The sequence below is a fragment of the Marmota marmota genome, unplaced genomic scaffold (assembly GCF_001458135.2).
Source record: "Marmota marmota marmota unplaced genomic scaffold, marMar, whole genome shotgun sequence".
NCBI classification, from domain to species: domain Eukaryota; kingdom Metazoa; phylum Chordata; class Mammalia; order Rodentia; family Sciuridae; genus Marmota; species Marmota marmota.
Window position 1 is genome coordinate 8966223 of NW_025999977.1, and position 18892 is coordinate 8985114.

The 18892-nt window shown below is 36.8% G+C and overlaps 1 protein-coding gene and 1 long non-coding RNA gene across 4 annotated transcripts in view; one reads left to right on the plus strand and one right to left on the minus strand.

The window, feature by feature from the left end:
- The window catches only part of LOC107137246 (WD repeat containing planar cell polarity effector), a 487063-nt gene that overhangs the window by 56250 nt on the left and 411921 nt on the right, over positions 1-18892 (plus strand). The window lies entirely within an intron of this gene.
- LOC107137244 overlaps positions 1-18892 on the minus strand; it is a 38574-nt gene that overhangs the window by 2128 nt on the left and 17554 nt on the right. Inside the window, exons 2-3 of the long non-coding RNA XR_001502838.2 lie at positions 4444-4623; positions 2662-2771 (exon numbers count right to left, since the gene is read on the minus strand). This is a non-coding gene — a long non-coding RNA (uncharacterized LOC107137244). The remainder of the gene's footprint in view (positions 1-2661; positions 2772-4443; positions 4624-18892) is intronic.

The following is an 18892-nucleotide window of genomic DNA, read 5'->3' on the forward strand; positions in this document are numbered from 1 at the left end:
AGAGAGAGAGAGAGAGAGAGAGAGAGAGAGAGAGAGCGCTTGGTATTGAACCCAGGGGCCTTTAACCACTAAGCCACATTCCTAGCCCTTTCTTATATTTTATTTAGAGACCGGGTTTCGCTGAGTTGCTTAGGGCCTGGCTAATTTGCTGAGGCTGGCTTTGAACTTGTGATCCTCTTGACTCAGCCACATGAGCTGCTGAGATTACAGGCATGTGCTATCATGTCCAGCTCCACCAACATTTTTATGTCATCTTATATAAGTCTTTTTGTTTGTTATCCCCTGCTCTGGCATTTGAGCTTAATAAACTGAAGATAATTTCATCTGAATTTTGTAGAGAAAACAACAACAACAATAATAACAACAACAACAACAAAAAAAAAAAAACCTTAGCAATTGCAAGCTGCATTAAATGGATTTCATAAGACTAGGCTTTTAATGTAACCTACTTTATAAGTGAGATGCTATGGATCAAGCAGGACACATAAACTCTGATGTGACCATCCCAAAATGACCATCTTTGGACCTATTCCATAATGAAGCATGAAGGCCAGACCTATTTATGAAAAACACTGTCTCCCTAGAATTCTCAGTGAGTACCATCTACAAGTTTCAGGGCACTTTGATTATGAGGATCTCTAAAGTGACAGACTGGAATATAAACACTGAGCTTGAAACTTTTCTTTCTATCTACAGAAAGAATAATAGGCTTCTGACAAAAATACACATAACTGCAATCAGATAAACTATTAGGGATTGAGGAGTCTAATATTGTTGGCCAAGCAACCAAGAAATTCCTTGAGGTTTAGGCAAAGAGCTAAAGATCAGATCTGAGTCCAGTGCAAGTGAACATGATCAAAATCTCTGAAATATGTCCAAAATGTGCTGAAAATTCTGTCTGAAATTCAGCTATTCTGTATCATTTAATTTGTTTTTCTTTTGTTAAATTAATTTATTATTTTTTATTAGCTATCAGCTATTTTATGATCCAATTCTAATAACATCTATTTATCTACTTTTCTTTCTGTTTGTCTAGCCTTGTATACAGGCCTAGAGATGTCCTGAATGATATTCACCTAGGGTTAGCAATAGCTATTTTCTTAATGATAAGAGGGGGTAATTTTTTGCTTTTATTTTTGAAAATTGCTTGAATTTTTTAAATATATATTTTTTTAAAAATCAGAGTTTTTTTTAAATAAAATAATTCAAAATAATTATTTTTTCACTTAGTCTCTGATGAAAAGTGACAAATATGGAATGAAAAGATACATTGTTTAGTCATTAAGTCTTATGAAAAAAAGATATAAATAGTGTAATTATTCAAGTGAACCAACAAAATTTATGATGAAATTTATCAAAGCCAGAAATATTCAAAGTAGTCAAGCAAAGAAAAATAAACATTAGACATAGTAAAATATAAAAAGATTTCCGTTGTGTTAAGGCTCAATTAAACAATTAAATAAAACATTTGTTTTTAGCACCTGGTACCAGAGATGCCAAAGATAAAATCAACTTCATGAAGGTATAAACTAGATAAATGAGTCTGTTAAAAGAAGCTCTCACTTGGGGTTAGTGGTGCATGCCTGTTATCCAGCTACTCAGAAGGCTGAGACAGGAGGATCCAGGTTCAAGGACAGCCTGGGCAACTTACTAAGACACTGTCTCCATAGATATATATATATATATATATATATATATATATATATATATAGATATATATATATATATATAGATATAGATATAGATATAGATAGATAGAGGTGGTAGGGTGTCAGGGGTGTAACTCAAAGGTAAAGTGTTTGCCTAGCATGTATGAGAGCTTCTGTTTAATCCTGAATACTGGTAAAATAAATAAATAAATGAATGAAAGTTTTCAGGAATCTGAGACTGGCTCGATAGCTAGTCTTGATGGCACCCCCAAAGGGGTCACTATTAAGTATTTTTGAAGGATCATCTTAAAATCAAAGTTAGAAAGGTTACATTATATAAAACACTTGTCACTGATCATTAGAGTCAATCTTCAGTCAGGAAATGCAAATTTCTTCCCTGTGAATAGACATTATTCTGAAATCTTTGACTGCCTAGAGTTCCTGTTAATAACATAAAATTTCTCAGTAATAGAATTCCAAATACTACAATTTTAGCTAACACTCACCAAGACAGAATTTTACAAAATAGGTATGACACGAATGCTTGGACAAAGTGAATTAGAAGTAAAGCAATTATATATCCCTCATGGATGGGGGAAAGAAGTATTCCTTAAATCAAAAGTCAAATAGCTTTCTATGTTCTGGCATGGCTCCGGGCTATAAGAATTAGCAGCAACAGCAGACAAATTACCTTGTTGTCCAGTAAGACCAGAGTGAGGTCTTGAGCTTCTTATTACATTAGGGAAATTGTGATTCAAAAAAGAGCGTCACCTGCTGGGAGAGTTACTATAAACAATAGCCTCCAGTCACCAAATGCAAAGTATACTTAGTTTCATGTTAAGATTACAAACTGCCACACAGAGAATACTCCTATCTTCCCGTGCAGAATAGAATTTGTGGCTTAAAATGAGACAATAGATAATAAATGACAGGAGGGATATTCACTTAGCAAGTTCACTGAGGTATCTATTTACAAATTGGCTGTAAGCTCAATTATTTATTTAAGACATACCTTGATTGCTTGAAATTGATAGAAGCACAGTGAACTCAGAAGGCATATCAGATGGAGACACTGATGACTTAGATCCACCATCTGTATTTCTTCAAATCGATAAGGGAAATCTGAAGTGTGGGTGACAAGGTGGAGAAACTAGAACTTTGGTACACTTCTAGGAGGAGTGTAAATTGGTACAACTACTTAGGAAAACATATTGGCAGTATCTCCTAAAGCTGAACATACCCACACCCTATGGCCCAGAAATTCTACTTTTACTAGGTATGCAATAGAAATATACAATATATATAGCAAAAGACATATCTGAGGATGTTCATGACATCACTTTTTGTAACAGTCCCCAAATATAAGCAATCCAAATGCCTACGAGCTGTAGAATGGAAAAATTTGTAGTATAATCCCACAAGGAAACATTATACAGCAATACGTCTGAACAACTACACCTCTATACAACGATGTGAATAAATTTCATAGTATTGATCAAAAGAGGCCAGACACAATGTATGAACCCATTCGTATAAATAACAAAAACAGGCAAAATTATTCTATGATCTTAGAAGCAACAGTGGGTTCCCTGGGGGTTAATATTTAAAAGGGATAGAAGGGAGGTTTCTAGGGGCTGTGGATATTCTGTTTCTTCCTTTGGGTGCAGGTTACATGTGTGTTCAGTTTGTGAAAATTCAATGAGCCATACATTTATAATGTGTGCGTTATTCTGCTACATTTCAATAAAAAGTCAAGATAAAAATGTAATATTTATTCTCGGTGACAAGTTTAAATTATCCTTACTTAATACTATGTCTATAGCTATGAATATAATCAGTATTTGATATTCAGGCAATCTTTGGTCTTTGACAAAAGTATAGATTAAAAATCCAAATACATATATACATGAAAAATGGGCATTTATTTCTAAAAGTGATGTGATCACAATGAAATGAAATTGCTTTTCTCCTTTGTCATAAGCATTCTGGTCTTTTCCATTTTCCACTTCCGGACTGAGCTGATAATCTCAAGAACAACCAAGTGTCAACAGTAGCCATCATAAAAAATAAGAACCTGAATGATGGAAACAGCATTTACTGAACATTTTGTTGTGAGATCAGAGATAAACCAAGAATTACAAGTGGATAATACAACCATACCCAGGAGGCACACTGTAAAAGAGTTTTCACCTGAAACATTGAGACTCACAGAGATTTGTCTTTAATGCAAATAATTCATTAAATAATGTAGATAATGCATTAAATAATGCAGATCATGTAAATTTATAAAGCAGTTCAGATGAAACACAATGGGGATTGGTAATGGACTATGGTAAACTAGTGAGCACCTAAGCTGTGGTTTTGAGTTTGAGTCCAGACTAGCTGAATCTATAACTGGGCAGAAATTCAAATTATCTGGCTCCCAACCCAGATCTACATAAAATCAGAAATTCTGGGGTTGCGCCCAGCAATCTGAATTTTAACAAGTCTTCTAGTTCTGACAAGCTTAATTCTGATGTACACTGAAGTATGGGAATCACTGATCTAGATGTCTACTAATTTAAAAAAAATTTTTTTTAATCATACAGGTTTTAAAAAATATCATCTGGCCAAATTTGACCTGTTGGTTGCCAGATTGTCACTCTTAATGAAATACAAATGAAAAAAACAAAAAACTTTAATTTTTGCATAATTATAGCAATTCTGTATTTCCCTTTGCTAAGATGAAGATACTTTGTGGTGAAGTTGAGCCTAAGTTTTATCCTCCCCAGGATTCAGACATATCTAGACATACCTGGTATCTGGTGAGATGATCCTTCTAGAATTCTAAGACAACTCATATGTAGCTTCCAGGAAAGAACTAATCCCAGTAGAAGAAAAGACCAAGGACAGAGTTTGCCTGAAGGTCTGCAGATAGGGCTGATCATGTCTGAGACCTCATGATATCTGCTACTAGGTTTGTTTCCAGCCCAACCTAGAAGAAGAATTCATTCTTTCAACAGATAGCTTTTGAACACCCAATCTGGTCTGTCCCTGAGTTTTGCAATCCCAGTATGGTTGTACTATAAGACCTAGTAGAAGCTAAAGGAGATTCCCCCACCCGCCGCAAGTCTCCAAATATTGGTGCAAAGGGAGCAGCCTTGGCTCCAAGACCATCAACATTTCTGATGCACTCTGAGCCTTGGAGACCTTGCACATATCATCTGCAACAATGGTGGCAATGCCTTTTAAGCATGATGACATGGCCTGAAGGATTGGCAGCAGCTGCTTATATCAGAGAAGAAGACAGCATAGCCATCAAGAGACCTATTCTTAGGGTGCACGTGAGATGCCCCTGGGTACTCTTGGGCTGTGGTGCAGAGAATGAGAGCCCTCAGGACAGAGAGAGAAATACTATTTTAGAGCTGAGGTGACTTAGTGTAGCATGAGTTCCCATAGAAGAATGTGTTTTTTAAAAAAAAAAGAAGAAGAAGAAAAACAAAGAGTACTTAAAATTGAGTTCTTAAAATCTTTGGCTATGGCTTTTCCCCCCTCTTTTTCTCTTGGCAGCATGTGAAGAAACTACATGTTGCTTCTTGTGATAAAGTTAACATAATATGCCTGCAGTCAACATGGTAGACTTAAAGATTAAATCGCAAACATTTGGTTTCATTCTTTTTTTTTTAATAAGAAGTAGCAAGATTATTATTGGCTTTGGGACATGAAGTTTAAAAAAAAAATCACAGTGCACATTCCTGAGTTTTTTTTTTTTCCCCTCTCCCAAAACATCGCTATAAAATGAAACAACACTGCTGATGAGCTGTTCTTTGGCACCAGTAAGCAGCTTATTGCAAAGAAAGAAAAAAAAACTTTGGAAACAGCCACTCCTTTCCTGCCAGCATTTTGAGAGATTGATGCCCTTTTCCTTCGTTTCTGCAGTGCCTATAAGCTGTAGATTTTGTTATTTCCTGAAATCTTAAATTGAATTCTATTAAAAACATATTTGTTGTTCTAGATTTAAAAAACTGGGATTTTGAAGACCACAAATTTCTGTAAGACCTAAGGAATTCCCCTAAGTAACCAGAATTTTCCAGTCAAGAGGTTGCTACACTGCATTTAACTCAGCATTTTATGATACCTGATAAGCAAGGGGTGTGGTATGTCACTATTTCATCCAAACAGTAATGCCTTGCAATTTCCGATTTGCTGGTGGAGCCAAAATTTTTTCCTTGATGATTATTTATTTGAAACCAACTTTTTAAGCCCAAGCAAACAGGAAGTCAATTTACTGCGATACCTAACGTCTAGCCAACCCACAATATCCACAGTGGAATGTGAGTTTGGGAATGACAGTGATATCAAGATGTTGAGTATTACCCAGCCCTGGCCATGTCAGTTCTGCATGGGGCTGAGTTTCATTATTGGTAAATTGGAGGTGAGGCAAATTGGCCCAGAATTCTGCATTTCTTAATCCCTGGATTGTGAAGACTCTCTAGAAATTCTAATGATAGATTAAATATTCAAAAGAGAAAAATTCATTTAAAAATGTATACTATTTTTTCTTTTCTATTTTTGTGGTGCTGGGGATCGAGGCAAGCATTCTACCAACTGAGCTATATCCCTAGCTCAAAAAATTGATACTGTAAAGTTCTTTTTTTATAAAGAGCTGGTGTAATTTTCTGTGTAACTTTGGATACCAGTGACCACTGTTTTCACCAATCAAGAGATTGTTTCTGTATTAGTTGAGTAGAATTTTGCTTCCTGAAATACAAATTAATAACAGGACCATGAAACATATATTCAGTTCTGTTTTCAGAATATTTCTTTCAGACATGCCCCTTGTTCTGGCCCTTTCTCTCTCTTGGGCACTGTAATAGACTCCTAACTATTTTTCATACCTCTGGTCTCTTCCTTCAACTCCTTTTACACATGATTTTATGCTTGGACTTATCATTTTACTCTTCTTCAGTTATAGCTCTTTCACATTTCTTTCCTCCTAAAAAACTTTGATAGCTCTCTGTTGGTAATATGACCTATGAATTCTTATTCATGGCATGCAAGGCCCTGTTACTGTCCGCCCCAACATAGCTTCTCATCTTTGTGGCCCATTACTACTTTTAAACTTCCTGTTCTTCCTTCACATGCCCAGAAATATTCTCTATGCCTTTATCCCACTGGATCTTGCTCCCCGTTTCTGCCTGTTCAGATACTACCTCTCCTTAAAGTCTATGTCAGGATTCTGGGATCACCCATCACTTCCCCCAGCTTTTCTTGGTTTCTCAACCATAGACAACTTATCTTTTCCCTGAATTCCTGTGGCAACTTGTCCACATCTCTCTCATGGCAGTTACCACTTTCTACTCTATATTTTAGATATTTATGTTCATGTCTTATCTTACTAGATAATTAGAAGCAATATCATTGCAGATATGTATCCCTCAAGATACTGGCACAGAGTAGTTTCTTCACAAATATTTGTTCAACGAATAAATGATATTATAATTATCAAAGGAATTTGAACTTATCCAAATTCCTTCAATCAAATTTAAATAGTTCACAGGGCACATTTTTAAAAAATCGTTATTTAATTTATTTATACTCAGTGCTGAGAATCAAACCCAGTGCATCATACATGCTAGGTAAGCACTCTACTGAGCTACACCCCCAGCCCTCACAGGGCACTTTTTTAAAATCAGAAATTTCTCTATCATCTGTCTATCATTTATCTGTCTATCTATCTATCTATCTATCTATCACTTATCTCTCTGCCTATGTCTGAGTTCATTGAAGAAAACTATGACAGATACATACAATAACTTAAACTGCAAGTTTAGCATGTCATTGATATCTAGTTTCAAACATTGTATGGTAGTCAGGTTTCAACTGTGGTTTGGGTTCATGGGTTTGTGTGCTGTGATGTTCAAATGTTTGTGAAATCTGATGCAATCCTGTGAGAAAGATCAACACCAGCTCTGTAAATGGAGCATACATGTTTTTGTCCAGAAAAGTGAAAAATGCACTTGAGACATTGCCTCTTATGGAGCATTGAGAAAAATCATAACTGTTTTTATTTATTTTTTGGCAAAGAATAGACATTCTATGAAATATGTACAGTTTGAACCAGCAATGGCTGGTTTAAGATAGGGTTTATTTTTTTATATACATGTACATATACACATATATGTAATATACGTATGAATTTAGACATATATCAATAATTACATAAGTAAAACAAAGTGTTTATATCTATATCTAAAACTATTTTATTCATTCCTATACATTTTGTGATGTTTGACCAGCTTCTGCCCTTTGTGCTGTGTATGAAAGCCCATAGCTGCTATGCTCCAGTGAAATAATGCCTTTCATTTCTATCTTGGCTTATAGTTTTGAATTAATTTCACCTCCATCAACTCATTTGATTCTTATGTTTTATTTCTAAACATACATACTTTTATTTTATACCTATTTATAATTGTTTATCCACCATGAAAACAAACCCCCAACAATTCCACTTATAACTGTGCTGGATTTCTCTAGGATGCCTTGATGACCCTTTATTTATTTCACTTGCTTCCTTCTTCTAATGTATTTCACTCGCATTCCCAGTTCTCATGACTTACATGTCTGTAAGTTGCTGCTTTCTGAATCTTTATTTTCAGGATGATGTTTTACTACTCATCTTTCTCCCTTCCTCTGAATAAGACCCATAAGCTTTTTCTTTGACACTATAATTCTTTTCGCTCTTTCTCCTAAGCTTGGCTAAGTGGTTCCAAAAACATTTAGTCATAGTCCATGCAATGGTTGCTGCCCATATCCTGAATAATTTTATTGTGTAACCATCATTTGTTAAGTAAAACATTTTATAAAATACTTCTGTTTTGGCCAGGCACCTGGCACCTACCTATAATCCCAGCTGCTTGGGAGGCTGAGGCAGGAGGATTGCAAGTTCAAAGTCAGCTGTAGCAATTTAGCAAGTCCCTAAGCAACTTAGCAAGACTCTGTCAGTAAATAAAATATAAAAAATGGTTGGGGATGTGGCACCTTGGTTAAGTGCCCCTAGGTTCAATCCCTGGTACAGCACACACACACACACTCACACACACACACACACACACACACACACACAAACACTTCTGTTTTATATTTTCCTTCATATTAACTAGTTACATTTATTATTTTATTTCCTAAAGCCTTTTAAAGATTATTTTAATGCTCAGGTTTATTATTAATTCCTTTATACCTATGCATCTCCTCTAAGAGTTCTTTGATAATTACCTATATTAATCATTAGGTTCTCAAACTTCACATTTCATTGATAACCTTCTTTATCACCTTTTTGGGGCATGAATTAGCTATATCATGTTGAACAATGGAATTGAAGGTTGGTTTCTAATTTTTGCATTTTCTTCCTTTTCTGAGTATATCATTATTATATACTTTATATCTTCAATTCTGTCATAGCCTTTTTTATGTCCCATTTTTTTACTTTGTTGATATCCAGCTCATTTTACTCATTCACTAGATGGGTTTTGTTTTGTTTTAGTACCGAACCCAGAGGTGCTTAACCAGCGAATCATATTCCCATCCCTTTTTAAATTTTTTTAAATTGAGACAGGGTTTTGCTAATTTGATTAGGGCCTCACTTAGTTGTTGAGGCTGGCCTGAAACTTGAAATCCTCCTTCCTCAGCCTCCAGAGCCGCTTAGGCTTATAGGAATGTGCCACCAAGTTGGGCTCTCTTGATGTTTTAAATGCTCACATTCCTGCTATGAAATGATGTCATTAAACCTATCCTCCCATTATCCCTCTTTTCAAATGTTCCCCCTGATTCTTGGACGTGGCCTATACTTTCTTGTGAGAGGATCTACATACCTCACACCATAAAGACCCACAGTCCCACGAGGCCTTAACTGTCTCCTCAATTTCCTCATTCCCTCCGGAAAGAAAGGACTCACTTCATGTTTCAGCAGCTTATATGGCACTTCTCTGCTCTTTAGTCTTGAAGTCATCAGGGTCCAATCACAAGACTTTTTTTTTTTATCTAAAGAGAACAAATGCATTTCCTGTCCTATTCTTTTGGTATCTTATGCCTTCTCTCTCTAGACCCACTTTTCTTTTCCTTTCCTTGTACATTGTATGACACAACTAAATTCATTAAATTACAAGCCCTTGTGAAGACCAAAAGCAGATGGAATTCATTAAAGCTACTTTTACATCCCCCCACAGTATTCAACATTCCAGCACAAGTACATTATATGCATTATAATCTTTCAACAAGGTATTTGTTAAATAAGATTTAAGGACTATTTGGTTTCTCTTCTGTTCAGTTTGCTTTTTCTCACTTCTTGCCATTCCACTGGAATTTTTTGTGTCATTTTTGTCTACTTTGCCAGACTTCCTAATAGCATTTCTACAAAAGTGCATTACTGTGGTTGCCTTCACAGGCTGCCTTTTGGGTGGTTACAACTAGTCTTGGGACTAGAGGTAATGATTGCACAACATAGTCAACATCCTAAATGTTGCTGAACTGTACTATTTTAAATGGTTAATTTATGTTGTATGAAAAGTCTCCTGGCAACTTTATTGGGAAACATACTTCTAGGGTTCTTCCTCATTAGGGGCTTACTTGTCCCTGAAACAGCCCTGGCCATTCATTCATATCCCTTTCTATTTTAATGGGCAGGAATAGTAAACCAACCTCTGGAAATAGAAGGGAGAAAATTTTCTTCCCTGTGGGTTTTTGGAGTCAGACAGCCTCAGTTCAGATCCTGGTTCTGTCATGTCCTAGCAGCATGATCTGAAACAGTCACTTAGCAAATGAGTTTCCTCCTGTTAGAAAATAGGAATAATGATTTTTTTCCTACCTCCTAAGGGCCTTGTGAAGATTGAATGAGGTAGTTTACAATGTTCCTTTGGGACATTCATGCGTATGAGTGTCTGTGGGCACAGTTGCTTTTTTTTTCCACTTTCCCTCAGCCTCTGAAACTGCTCCACCTTATTTACCACAGACACAGAGCTACTTGTGTCCTCTGCCTGGGAGAAGAGCTCTTTCTTTCTCCCAATCCCACTTATGCACAAATAAAGTCAAGGAAAGACCGGGTGGAAAAATAAGCCTGGATCGTGTTTGATGAGTTTTAGTATTATAAGAAAACAACACAAGATTAGGTATCAGACATAGGAAGAAAAAGCAACCTTAATATGACACAAACTTATAATTCCTCTTTGTGATCTTTATTTTTCCACAGCAAATCTTTTTTTTTGTTGTTGTTTTTTCCATTGCACAAAGTAACATAGGAAACTTAACTATTGTGTAGATATTTGGTTAAAATTTCTGCATGCCTTTAATCTGGTGGGAAAGGAAGGTTTGAACTTTAATGACTTGAACTTTAATGAAAGTTATTTTGTGTGTTAGTAAGAAAATAGAAAATTGAGTTGTGCAATATTTCTGGTTTGCTTTTATCATGAAGGCAAAATCACCTGATATGTTATCAGGAGGAAGCAGAGTTCAGGGAAAGAGCTCTGAATTGGGGATCAGGAGATGTAGTCCGCCCTGCCACTGAGTGACCTTTGACAGGCCACTTTTCCCGGCTAGGTCTGTTTATTCACCCTCCCCCACAACACAACCTTTTTAAAATCAAAGAACTTTTCATAGAACTACTCCACTCCCCAAGAACTTAAAAAATGTTTGAATATTTTGTCTGACATATTATAAATGGTGTTAGGTACATTTTAATATATTTCATACAGATTTTAATGAAAAATATAATGTAATGAAAATATAATATAATAAAATCATTTATATATAACCAGAATTCTATGTAGATATTGCCTTTTGTGATAACACTGGGTTAAACAACATTGAATCACATTATCTCCAAGTCAATGTTTTATTTAGTTCATATTTTTTCAAAGAAAAATATCATTTTGTCAAATATGGTTGATTTTTACTTAGACCTTATACTGAAGAGAATATCATGAATTTGGATAACATGGGTGGATTCTTAGAAAGATATAATTAAGTCTTGCTCAAAAGTTGTATCAAGTATGTTAGCATATGTTCTTACAATGCATGGATTAAAGATTTGGGGGCAGAGAGGGAAGAAATATATAAATCTTGGTGCTGGTTCTAAGTAGAGATTGGATGAATCTTTATATGGAAAATAAGCTTACTGTAACTTCCAAAGTGCTTTCAGTTTGTATTCAAGAGACTGCATTTTGAAAATTTCTTTAACATCTGCTAACAGTCATCTCCTTGAAATTCAGACAGAATTCTGTCTATGAGTGGCATATAAGCAGAGGGCTGAGTAGAGAACAGCAGCATGCAAGTCAGAAGGCTCACATTCCAGTATTGGTACCCTCCTTGCTCGTGGAATAACTGAGCAAATCACTTACCCTTCAGTCTCCATTTCCTCATCTGTAAAATGAAGGTAATTATATTTATGTTTATCTCCTTCCAATGGTTGTTGTAAGACTTATATAAAATTAAGAATATGGCATTACTTTGAGTAATTATCATATGGATGATTATTGTTATTTCATAGCATTTGACAGGGTCCCAGACCAGGGCCAGGGGAGTGAGGAGCAGCTGGGGGCTCAAGATTTAAAGAGGCACTCATTTCTCAGAAAGATGCAAGAGCAGGGTGAGCCCTGAGAGTGAATACCTCCTTAAATATGAGCCTCAGCTCCTCACTTTCTCCCCCAAATCCAGGCCCTGGTGTCTGCTATGCCAGTTCTTGTGACTAGGAGTCACACAAGACTTCTCTTTGTTCATATACACTCAGGGTAGCTCAGGAGCAATTTTCCTACTAGACTCCAAATGCTATAAAGTTGCTGGAAGAATGAAACAGCCTCTGACTTTTTTTCTTCTTCCCTATTTTGTTATTATGCTGCTTATATCTCTGTGCATAGTTAGATGTTATAAGGTACATTCATTTTATCTGCAGATGCTCTTCTGAAGGTCCTGCATTTTTTAAAATAGTACATGCATTTTTTTAACAGTACATGTCTGTATTATTATTTTCTGGAATTTGCAGTACTGAGGAGGAGGGTCTTTTAACTTCAGCTTCTTTAAATTGCTTGATTTTATTTGAAAGCAAGTGACTTTCGTGAGTAAAAAGATGTCACAAAGGCTGGGGTTGTGGCTCAGTGGCAGAGCACTTGCCTAGCACTTGCCTAGCACTGGGTTCGATTCTCAGCACCACATATAAATAAATGAATAAAGTAAAGGTCATCAACATCTAAAAAAAAAAAAAAGATGTTACAAGGTTATTTCAAAAATTCTAGAGGATGGAGCTGGGGTTGTAGCTCAGTGGTAGAGCACTTGCCTAGCATGTGTGAGGCACTGGGTTCAATTCTCAGCACCACATATAAATAAATAAATAAATGTCCATCAATAACTAATAAAATAAAAAAAAAAATTCTAGAGGAGAATGGGTATAAAAGCTGTTCTTCCAGGCTGATAGCCCAAGTCCTAGAAATAAAAACAAGCTGCCCTATTTCCAAACCAGGCCCATGGCACAGTATGCCAATCACTGAAATAAGTTTTGCCAAAAAGAGTTTCTTTACTAGGTGGCCAAGCATGGAGCCAGGAGAGCAAGACTCAAGTCTGCCTCCCCAGATAGAGTTTAAGGATGCTTATGGGATAAAGAAGCAGGGTGGTCTAAGGTGTGGGTAAAGGCAAGTGGTGGTGAGGAAAAGTGAAGTAATCTTTATCCCATAAAAACAAGCTGCTCTGTGTATGCATAATAAATCTTCATAGCTCTTCATATGTTGTGTGTTCAGAAAATGGTGGCTTTAACATGATTTGAGGGTGGAGTTCTTTGGTTTCTTGACATCAGTGAAATTACCCATCAGACACCTGTACAGTCACAAATAGTCAAAATTGGCTTTAGTCCCTGAAAAGTAACCTAGGCAACTGTTATCATCATAACCCCAGGCTACAGTGGGAGACTAATAATATATTGCTCAGCTGCATGACCTATAAAATTAGTGGTTTTTAAAGTCAAATGAGAGCAAATAACTAAAAGCAAAGGAAGCTAGAGGGTTTATTCAGGTCTTCCCTTGGTTTCAGCCACTCTGCACAGATTTTTCAAGAGCTGTTTCTATGCTCACTGTGTCTGGCTGAGGTGAGCTCTTCATTGCAGTGACAAACTTCTCATTGAGTTTCTTAAACAAGAAAGGCTAGTGTTACTAGCTACAGTTTTCTAAAATTGCTTGCTGGTTGACTTTTAAAATTTGTTGCCTTCCTTTGCAATAGGATTTCCTTATGCTACTATCAAAAGGCTTGACTCTTAAATTTGGCCCCATAATTGTCTAGTCTTCTACATCTTTGCAGATACACAGATTTCATATCCTAAGTTTTTATAGTTATCTCTCATGCTCCCATAAGCATCGGCATTATTTTATTTCATTTATTATTTTGAAGCTAAATTTGTCATAGAGAAATTATGATTTTTTTTTTTTAAAGGATGAAAACAGGGCTGGGGATGTGGCTCAAGTGGTAACGCGCTCGCCTGGCATGCGTGGGGCGCTGGGTTCGATCCTCAGCACCACATACAAATAAAAAATAAAGATGTTGTGTCCACCAAAAACTGAAAACTAAATATTAAAAAATTCTCTCTCTCTCTTTAAAAAAAAATTTAAATAAATAAAAGGATGAAAACAGTCTGGTTAAATGACAATAAAATCTGAAGAGGTAGGAGAACTGGCAAGTAGAGATATTCCTTAGGAAATGTGACCTACAGTGGAATCTATTGATGAGATTCTTTCAAAGAGTGCATATTTTTACCTTTTAAAAGTTAGAGAAGAGAGGGGCTGGCGATATAACTCAGTTGGTAGAGTGCCCTCACATGCACAAGGCCCTGGGTTCAATCCCAGCACCACCAAACAAACAAACAAAAAAGGTTAGAGAAGAGAAAGGAGAAAAAGGACTTATTGCCATTTTCTTAAGTCTGTTAATTTAATGGAAAGACCATAGATGAAATGAGGCATATTTAGTCTCCCCACCTCCATCATGACAGGTAGATTAATTTATGGCAAGAATTGCAGTATAACAATGAACAACTATAACAGACTAACAAATAATTTTTCCTCTGTTAGTCAGCATCCTGTATTTTGGGTTTTATAGCTTATGTCCCGTTGAATTTCTCAAGTAGGGCAGGACAAAACAAGCTATGGTTGTTAGTTAAAGATGAAAGAATTTCAAATTGAAACACAGGTAGCAAGTCAGTTGAAATGACGCAGATTTGCCAGAGATTTAAAATGTACACTTTTCTGAATGTTGAGATGATGGGGGGGATTTCCCCTTCTTCTTCTTCTTCTTTTTCTTTTTTTTAATATTTTGAAACTTGTTTTCCTTGTGAGCATATTTATTTTTGTAATCAAACAAAAAGAGTGTGGAAAAATAAGAATGCTTTCATAAAAGGATTTATAATCCATGCTGCTTCAGCTTTGCTGGAAGCTTGCTGAGATCTCCTGGTGAGTAAAACTGCAATGGGTGGGGCCAGAGGTGGGGCTCACTAATGGTTCCAGATGAAGCTGGTAGGTATGTCAAACTTGGGTTCAGTCCAAATTGGCTTTAATATGCATTCACTCAGCCATAATTCAACAACCATCTACAGGATGCCAACTATGTGCAAAGCATCATGTGAGGAGCTACAAACCAATGATGAACTCCAACACGGAACTTCTTTTCTAGAATCCCCTAATTAACATCATGATGAGGGTTATAAAGAAATTATAAGATTCTTAGATGGTTTAGAACCTGACCACATCAAGGAAGTGGAGAGATCATGGAAAGCAGCTGTGACAAAATGGCATATAGTCTGAAATGTGAAGGGTGAGAAGGAATTAGCTCAACATGAAAGGTAGAGGAAAGAAGAGTGTTATGAACAGAGGAAATGGCGGTGGGAAGTCCCAGAAGTAGGAAAAAGCCTGTCAATATTAAGAAACTAAAAGGCTACTGTGGCCAGAGCCAGGAGTTACTTGTTATGGGATGTTTTGTTTTGTTTTGTTAAGATTTACATTTTTTAAAAAGATTACTTCAACTGATCTATGATATATCAATTAGAAGCAGCAAGAGGGGACACAAGGAGTCAGGAAGGAGGCTGTTGCTGTTGTGGTCCAGGTGGGAGAGAATGGAGTCCAGATCGTCTGTGTGATAGTTGTGGTGAAACCAGAGTTTAATATGAAACTCAATTGTCTGCTTCTGTTGGTGGCTGGGGGCCTATGCAAGCTGCAGGCCTCTGCAGCTGAGAAAGTCTCTTTTAGGGTTAGCAGCTAAACACAGCAGGGGATGCCTACTAGAGTCAGCTCTGAAGGTCAAAGCCAGCAAAGCTGGATTCTTCTCCACTACTACCAAATGGCCTGTTACTGCCCTTAGTATTGCAGGCCTAAACGGGGGGGGGGGGTGGGGGGGGGGTGGGGCTACTTACAGTGTTTCAACAGACTCCAGCAGCTCCTCACCAACTTCTTTCCAGGTTATTGTCTTGTAAATCTGAGGAATGAAATTCACAGGACCATGGAAGGCAAGAGTAAAAGGAGTAGTGAAGAACAGAAAGTGTGAAGAATATCAGGGGGCCTGATAGCAGGTCACTGCTGAAGTGTGCTAGTCTAGGGGTTAATATAGCACCCAGGTCAACACTGTTGGTCCAAATTTGCGCTTATCAGGGTTTGAAAAAGTACTAACGCTATTGGCTAATCCTTGAATCTTAACTTCCTTTCAGGTCTGCCTTACTTTCATTTTCTCCTTTGTGAGGAAGCAGGAAGTTGAGGTCCTTGGATTGTGGATGCTTGGGGGTTCAGAGCTGCACCATGTCTACCATGGGGTGACAGGTGGGCATGCCCTGGCTTGCCTCTTCCCTGGTTCACTGTGCCATAGGCCCACACTGGCATGGTGGCTCTGCCAGCTGCCCATACTCCAACCAGCCCAAGCCAGCACTTTGCAGCTCCTGGACAAGTACTTGCCTTCAGTGGCATCAGGCTTGGAGCATAAAAGACAAGTTCCAGAGACAACTTAGTAGATAGAATTGATAAGAATTGCTGCCTAGTTTGTTGTACAAAATAAGAAGTTATCAAGAATGACTTTTAAGGGCTGGGGTTGTAGCTCAGTGGTAGAGTGCTTGCCTAGCAAGTGTGAGGCTCTGGGTTTGATCCTAAGCACTACATAAAAATAAATAAATAAAAGGTATTGTACCATCTACAACTAAAACAAAAATATTTTTAAAAATTTAAAAAGAGAATGACTTCTAAGACCGGGGATGTGACTCAGTGGTGAAGAATGCTTAAGGCCCTGGATTTGATCTCTAGCACAAGAAAGAGGAAGGAAGGAAGGGAGGGAGGGTAGGAGGAAGGAAGGAAAAGAGGAAGGAGAGGGATTCCCTTTATCTGGCTTATATAAACTGCTAGAATAGCTCCCTTCAATGTAGCCTTCTGAAATGGACAGATCAGGAACACTAATTGTCATTTCATAGATTTGTAATTGAATAAATCAAGCAATTGAGTGGCAGCTTTATTTAGGTAGTCAGGCCAATTCTCCTTGACTTCTGTATCTGAATCAGTGTTTGAATTGTAAAAACAGTGATCTTCAAAGTAGATTCTGCCGTGTATAGGGAAGCCTGTTAAAGAACTATTGTGTGCCTCAGGATTTTCTGTTCAAATGTTCCTATTAGCACTTGAAATGTCAGGTGAGATATTATTTTGCTATTGACATTTCAGACTCCAAGTTAATGACAGGTATGGCAGATAACTGTTAACTGTCTCTGACTAGGGAATATTCACCTTAAAAATGTACAGAGTAATTTAACTGGGCACAGTGGTCCACGCCTATATTCCTAGCTACTGGGGAAGTTGAATGAGGAGGATCATGAGTTTGAGGCCAGCCTGAGCAACAGAGCCAAACTTCCACCCCTTATCTCAGAAAAAGGAGAAAAAAAAAAAATTAGATGCTCCATTCTCAACATCCATTTCAATGGGTTGTGTTAATGTTTAGTTTCTTGTTCTGAAGATTTTATTTGCCCTCTATATTGATTCTGTTTAACCACTCTATAAATGACTGTCATCCCTAGCATGAATTCTCAAAGAACAGTACAGCATTTATATTCAGAGGTTTCAGGAATGTTATTTATGTCTGAGAGCTCAACTTTTATTTTTTCAGAATTCACCTCAGTGGAGGGGTCATTGGGAAGAGAAACAGTGGAGTCAATAATTTTTATGTAGGAAAAAAATCAATAAAGTAGGTAAGTGGAAATTTGGCACAGCACCAGGTGAGCAATGTCAGCTATTTTCATCTTGGTTAAAATCCTACATGCTACCAAATAGCTAGGGAATCTTTAAAAAAAAAAAAAAAATGGAGGATAGCTTATCTCAATTCTATTAAGCATTTTTAAGTCCAGAGTTTTGTGTTTGTTGTTTTTCTGTTTCTTAGTAAAAGTATAAATTATTCAGAATACAGGAAGGAAAAAAAAGGTAAATTATCCTTCCACCCCAGAGGCAACCACTATTAATGGTTTCCTGGGTATCCAGATATTTTCCATGCATATATAACTAAAAATAAATGATTTTTATGCAAATATTAGTACAATATAGATAAAATTCCACCATATGTTATTATTTTCACTTCAAAAACATCTTGGAGATTAGTTTGTATTAGTACAGATAAAAATCTATCTTTTAAGGCTGATTTCTAATTAAATTACATTGTGTTTTATGTAAATCAGTTCTTCACCATTTGATCCTCTTGTGACGTAGTTCATGACAGACTTTTAAAAATATTCCATTGCAAATATGCTCAGAAAAAATGTATACACTTATCTGTTGGGGGCAGTTTCTCTGTCTCTCTGTGTGTCCCCCTACTTTCTCCACACATTTATCTCATGTCTTTTATATCAAGTTTGTTAGTTATACAGAGCAAATATTCTGTATTGGACTAATGTTTGGTCACTTAATCATCAGTTTCTAGTAATATTATATTAACTTTACTTTCTATAATTTTTGTGCTTATTATTCTCCATTGGCCTTATTATATCCACACTTGGTCCTTCTCTGCCTTACTTTCTTCCCTTCTGGTTTTCAGTTACATTTTCTTGGTGAGTCTGGTGCCAGCATACCAGAGCACATGCAGGAAAAGAGGCCAGAGAATATCCTCTCTCCCTTCTATCCACCTTCCCCTTTCCCAGGGTTCTGCCTGCCATCTTGTATGGCTATAACTCATTCTGAATGGCCTCTCCTTCATAGCTGCAGTATTCATCCAATATTGTTCCCTCCCTT